The 6,210-nt window shown below is 52.1% G+C and overlaps 1 long non-coding RNA gene across 1 annotated transcript; it reads left to right on the top strand.

The window, feature by feature from the left end:
• Nucleotides 1-1,579: 1,579 nt before the first annotated feature.
• On the top strand, nt 1,580-5,966 carry LOC123567198 (uncharacterized). The gene is made up of 3 exons (XR_006690047.3): nt 1,580-1,710; nt 2,856-3,023; nt 4,642-5,966. It is a non-coding gene; the product is annotated as an uncharacterized lncRNA (long non-coding RNA).
• Nucleotides 5,967-6,210: the final 244 nt, after the last annotated feature.

Below are 6,210 nucleotides of genomic sequence, written 5' to 3'. Positions count from 1 at the left end.
GGAAAGAGAGCAAAGGGGAAGGAGAGAGAGGGAGAGAAAGAGAGAGGGAAAGAGAGAGAGAAAGGGAAAGAAAGAGAGAAAAGGGGGAGAGAGGTGGGGGAGAGAGAGGGAGGGAGAGAGAGGGAGGGAGAGAGAGGGAGGGACAGGTGAGTGGAAGAGAGGGAAAGAGAGCAAAGGGGAAGGAGAGAGAGGGAGAGAAAGAGAGAGGGAAAGAGAGAGAGAAAGGGAAAGAAAGAGAGAAAAGGGGGAGAGAGGTGGGGGAGAGAGAGGGAGGGAGAGAGAGGGAGGGAGAGAGAGGGAGGGACAGGTGAGTGGAAGAGAGGGAAAGAGAGCAAAGGGGAAGGAGAGAGAGGGAGAGAAAGAGAGAGGGAAAGAGAGAGAGAAAGGGAAAGAAAGAGAGAAAAGGGGGAGAGAGGTGGGGGAGAGGGGGGGAGAGAGAGAGAAAGAGAGAGAGAGAGGAAGAGAGGGAAGGCACAGAGAAAAAAGCAGAAGAGAAGCGAGAACGAGATGGAAGAAACACAGAAACAGAGGTAGAAGGCAATTGCGCCATCCCTAGCATAAATCCTTTGAAAGGGGGAGGTCTTGGCGTGCAGGGGCCTCCCTCTTGCCATGGCAGCCTGTTCAAGGTGTATCTTCTCTGGGCCTCAGCTTCCTCACTTGGAAAAACAAATCTGAGCTACGTGACCACCAAGGGCTTGCGGAACTCTGACGTTCAGATCCTGTGATGCTGAGGCCCCTTGGGAATGGTCCCAGCCTCCTCATTCATCAGATTCGCATAATGCTTTGACACTCAGTGCTCCACTGTTGGCTCAGTATGACTGATCCCATCTAGCATACGGGATGCTGGTGCCCAGAGAGGTGGAGATGTTTTCCCGAGGCCACACAGCAACAGTGGTGGACGGGACCTAGGGGAGCCTGAGTGCTGCAGCAGGACTTTCCACCTCCTTCCTCCCATACTGTGGCTGTCCCATCACCGCGGCTGTCCCCTGGCCACCCGTGCTGCAGCACCTGCACCCCCTCTCTGGCCCTTGGTGTTCCCTGCACGGGGGCAGAGGTGATCCAGCCGAGCACGTTTCCTTCCCATGAGACCTGTGGGCCCTCTCAGCAAAGGGTGAGATGCGGCGCGTGCTCCTTCCCCTAAAACCCCTCCTCCCTTCCTCAGTGAGAAACTGCAGCCTGGGATCCCTTCACTAAAGAAAGAAACACATTCAGGGACCCAGTTCCTGCCGCCGTCCACCCCTAAGGCCGCTCTCACTGATGATGGGGAAGAACAAGGGGTTCCAGGAGCTTGATTTGTATTAATTCATTTGATCCTCACAAATGCCTTTGGTATAAGTAATGAGAAGAAAAAAATATTATTTTCATTTCACAGGTGAGGAAACTGAGGCGCAGAGTAGTGGAACAACATGTCCAAATCACACCTCTGGAAAGAGGCAGATCAGGCTCAGGGGCTTGAGAGAGTGATGATTAAGAGTTGTTTAGCACAGGCTGTTGATTTGACGTTCAGGCATGAGTATGAGTGTCACTGGCATCCCAGCCCTGGGCTAAAGGCTTAGCACGCGCTACCTTATGTCATCCTCACGGCCAACGCCATTGGTTCCCAGCCCTCCCTAGCGGCATCCCATCCGCCCTGCCCGACGAGTCTCCTGTCGGTTTGGAGGTTCACCCCCGATGGTTCTCACGGAAGATGACTTCAGTCTTGCGCCAAGGGTGAGTTATAGTTGCTCCCAGCCCATCATGGTGGTCTTGACTGTGACGGGCTTAGGCATAGGCATGTGACCCAGTCCTGGAAAACGGGAACTTAGAGAGAATCTGCCAGGGAGGAGGAAGGTGGCCTCTGGGAAGTTCTTCCATACCTTCAAATGAGGACATGAAGCAGGAATTGCCTCTTCCTGCCTCTGGATGTTGAGTGACGATGAGACATCTGGAGGTGCAGCAGCCATCTTGGGGCCTTGAGGGAAAGGTGACTTGTGAGGAAGTAGATCGTAAGCCAAAAATAAAATTCTAAGCCATCCCAATGACTGAATGGACCCCGTTCTCAGCCAAGGGCATTCCAAAGTAAGCCTGATAAATTAGCTCCAGCCACGATGGGAAGGAGGAGTCAGACAGGTCTCTTCACACCCTCCTCACTTTGGATTTCAGGTACAGCTGACCAGCACTAACAGTGAAACAGATTTTAAGACTAACAATACAGACTCTTTTTATTTTTTGAGATGGGGTTTTACTCTTGTCACCCAGGCTGGAGTGCAGTGGCGCAATCTTGGCTCACTGCAATCTCTGCTTCCCAGGTTCAAGCGATTCTCCTGCCTCAGCCTCCTGAGTAGCTGGGATAACAGGCTCCTGCCACCATGCCCAGCTAATTTTTGTATTTTTAGTAGAGATGGGGTTTCACCACATTGGGCAGCCTGGTCTCAAACTCCTGACCTCAGGTGATCTTGCTTCAGCCTCCCAAAGTGCTGGGATTGCAGACGCTAGCCACCATGCCTGGCCAATACAGCCTCTTTATAACAGTAAGACACCAAATTCCAATCTGACTCTAGTATTGCATCACGTGACGTAGCAAGCCCAGAAAGAAACTGAAGTGTTTTACCCCCAAAATATATTTCTTTGCCATATTTGAAAGGGCCTTGCAAAACTGTCTCTTACGGGGAAAATCTACAATCTATAGAGAACCCTTCCCTTTCCGGGTCTTGTCCTGATCCAAAAGAGATTAACTAACAGTCTAGCACCTTTTAGAGACATTTGCCATCTATTTGCTCTGAAGCCTGTTACCTGGAGTCTTCATCTGCACAATAAGAACCCTGGTCTCCACAACTCCTTATCTTAACCCAGACACTCCTTTCTATTGATTCCAGGTCTTTAGATAATAGCTGTTTCAACCAATTGCCAATCGGAAAATCTTTGAATCCACCTATGACCTGGCTAGGTCGCGAAAAGCATCCGGCGTCTGCCAGGTTCCTTCTTCTGAGTCCCTTAATTTTGGAACCCAGTCGCCGTGTCAAGAGGAAGTACAGCGGCCACATGTAAGCAATGCAATGGGTGCTTCGAGAAAGGGTTGTGCCAGAGGGAGGAGAGCCAGCTCCAGGCTGGATGGGCAGGGAGGAGAGGAAACACTTCCCAAAGTGAGGCTTCAAGAGTGCAAAGGGGCTGGGCGTGGTGGTTCACACCTGTAATCCCAGCCCTTTGGGAGACCCAGGTGGGTGGATCACCTGAGGTCAGGAGTTCGAGACCAGCCTGACCAACATGGAGAAACCCTGTCTCTACTAAAAATACAAAAATTAACTGGGCATGGTGTCGGGCACCTGTAATCCCAGCTACTCGGGAGGCTGAGGCAGGAGAATCACTTGACCCCAGGAGGTGGAGGTTGCAGTGAGCCAAGATCGCACCATTGCACTCCTGCCTGGGCGACAAGAGTGAAACTCCTTCTCAAAAAACAAACAAACAAACAAACAAATGGACCCCGTCCCGTAAAGGGACACAGACATCCAAGAGCACTGGTAGTCCAGGAACAGCAAACCCAGGGCTCAGACGCTGCAGAGTGCACATCAAAGCAAGGGTCAGGAGGGAAAAGCCGGGGAGAGGTCGGGCCACGTTGTCTGAACTTTTCTCCCATGAACAATGAGGAGGAACCGTTGAAAGATATTTGTGCAGTGACTTGGGCAGAATTGCCAAGTGGTCCGGAGCGTGGCCTTGGGCTGTGTGTGGGTTTTCAAACTGACAGGTGAGTACATGATCCAGGCCAAGGGGGTGGCTCTCGTTCCCGTGTGAGTGACTCTGAGAGAAAACCCGCTTGCTCAGCCTGCTCCCTTCCTAGGGCCAGGAGAGGCAATACTAAGATATAGAACTGTTGTGTTTTAGCCATTATATGTTGGGGTGACTTACTATGCAGCAATAGAAATTGAAAAAATAAGGCCAGGTGCATTGGCTCATGCCTGTAATCCCAGCACTTTGGGAGTCTGAGGCAGGCAGATCACTTGAGGTCAAGAGTTCGAAGCCAGCCTGGCCAACGTGGTGAAACCCTGTCTCTCCTAAAAATACAAAAATTAGCCGGGCATGGTGGTGGGCACCTGTAATCCCAGCTACTCAGGAGGCCGAGGCGGGAGAATTGCTTGAAACCAGGAGGCAGAGGTTGCAGTGAGCTGAGATCATACCACTGCGCTCCAGCCTGGGCGAGCAAGACCCTGTCTCAAGAAAAATAAAAAGGAAAAGAAATGGAAACAATAGGCCGGGCGCGGTGGCTCACGCCTGTAATCCCAGCACTTTGGGAGGCCGAGGCGGGCGGATCACAAGGTCAGGAGATCGAGACCACGGTGAAACCCCGTCTCTACTAAAAATACAAAAAATTAGCCGGGTGCGGTTGTGGGCGCCTGTAGTCCCAGCTACTCGGGAGGCTGAGGCAGGAGAATGGCGTGAACCCGGGAGGCGGAGCTTGCAGTGAGCCGAGATTGCGCCACTGCACTCCAGCCTGGGCGACAGAGCGAGACTCCGTCTCAAAAAAAAAAAAAAAAAAAAAAAAAAAGAAATGGAAACAATAAGTGTTTCACAGGTATTTGGTGAATGAAATGTATTCGGCACCTGATTAGGTGGAATTGAAAAAATATGTTTTTTTTGTTGTTGTTTGTTTGTTTGTTTGGAGAGAAGCTGCCATTGAAAAGCATCCAAGAGTTTCAACTGAATGGCAGTGACCTCAGGTTGCCCGGAACACTCACCTCTGCTAAGTAGAGTCCTGCAGTGCTCAGTGGCCTCTCATGAACACTCCCATGTAAGTGGCAGGTGAGAAACGAGGCCCCAGGCCCTGGGAGCCATTGAGACGTCCCCCAAGGCTTGAACTTCTGCCAGTCCAGCCTGCAGGTGCTTAGGAGGATTTGGTCACTTGGCTTCAGCTGGCGTGTTAATGAGTCTTGCCCTGACTCAAGCAAATGTCACTGGCTCTGCCTCAGGGCACCTGCAGGATGGAAGATGGGACTCACTCTGAACTGGTGTTATGACGCTTCCAACCCACTCCAGGAAGACCACAAGCTGGGAATTCCCCGCCCAGCCTGGCGGAAGAGCCCCTGTACCAAGCTCCTGAAAAAGACCACCCTTCCCAGCAGCTTCAGATGCAAGAACTGGGGACGGGGCAGACAGACATGTCACGGGGCTCCTGGGAGGCTGGATCCTTCCCTTCTGAGGGCCAGGGAGAGGAGAACCTCATTTTGCAGGAAGGATGCCTGGGGACTGGCTCAGCGAGGCTGGCGTTCTCCTGTTGAAGGATCCTTCGCTCAGCTCTGCTTGGGGCTGCAGTGTGAGGCCCCAATGCCCCCAGTCCCTGAGCCTGGGCCTTGAGTAAAATGACAGGGTACGCAGCTTTGAGTTATAACCGCCAACCTTTGAAGCACAAGCTTGGGTCTCCCTGCAGCCCCGCAGGTGAGGGTCTGGACCAGGACAGAGGTTACAGGCACTGGACAAGGACTTGCCAGCTTGCCCAGGATGGGTGCCCAGAGCACAACTGTGTGGTGGTGAAAGGGCAGCAGTGCCTGAAGCTGGCCCCTAGGCAGGCGGATCGGGGCCTCCAGCGCCACCACACGTGTGCAACCCGTCTGACCTTCTTGGGCTGAGTCAGCCCCTGTATTCTCCGGCATTTCAGGGAGAGGAAGGAGAGCCCACAGGATAAGTCGGACTTCCTGTTAATCTGGAAGTGGAGGCTGAGACTGATTTTACTTTGAAAAATGTGAAAATTGGGAGAATATTTGTCCCAAAGCTGATGAGACATGCCACGCTGGTGGCATAAGCCTGTATGTCCCAGTGGGCAGGGTGCTGCAAGCATTTAAGAGTACAGATTTTGGCAGGGTGCGGTGGCTTATGTCTGTAACTCCGGCACTTTGGGAGGCTGGGGCAGGCAGATCACCTGAGGTCAGGAGTTCGAGACCAGCCTGACCAACATGGTGAAACCCCGTCTCTACTAAAACTACAAAAAAAAAAAAAAATTGGCTGGGCGTGGTGGTGGCCACCTGTAATTCCAGCTACTCAGGAGGATGAGGCAGGAGAATTGCTTGAACCTGGGAGGCGGAGGTTGCAGTGAGCTGCCATTGCACTCCAACCTGGGCAACAAGAGTGAAACTCTGTCTCAAAAAAAAAGAAGGAAGAAAAAAGAAAGAAAGAAAGAAAGAAAGAGAGAGAGAAGGGGGGAGAGAGAGAGAGAGAGAGAAAGAAAGAAAGAAAGAAAGAAAG

Source organism: Macaca fascicularis, chromosome 10 (genome assembly GCF_037993035.2).
Source record: "Macaca fascicularis isolate 582-1 chromosome 10, T2T-MFA8v1.1".
NCBI lineage: Eukaryota > Metazoa > Chordata > Mammalia > Primates > Cercopithecidae > Macaca > Macaca fascicularis.
The sequence above is the reverse complement of the archived record's forward strand: the minus strand, read 5'-3'. Positions and strand labels throughout refer to the sequence as shown.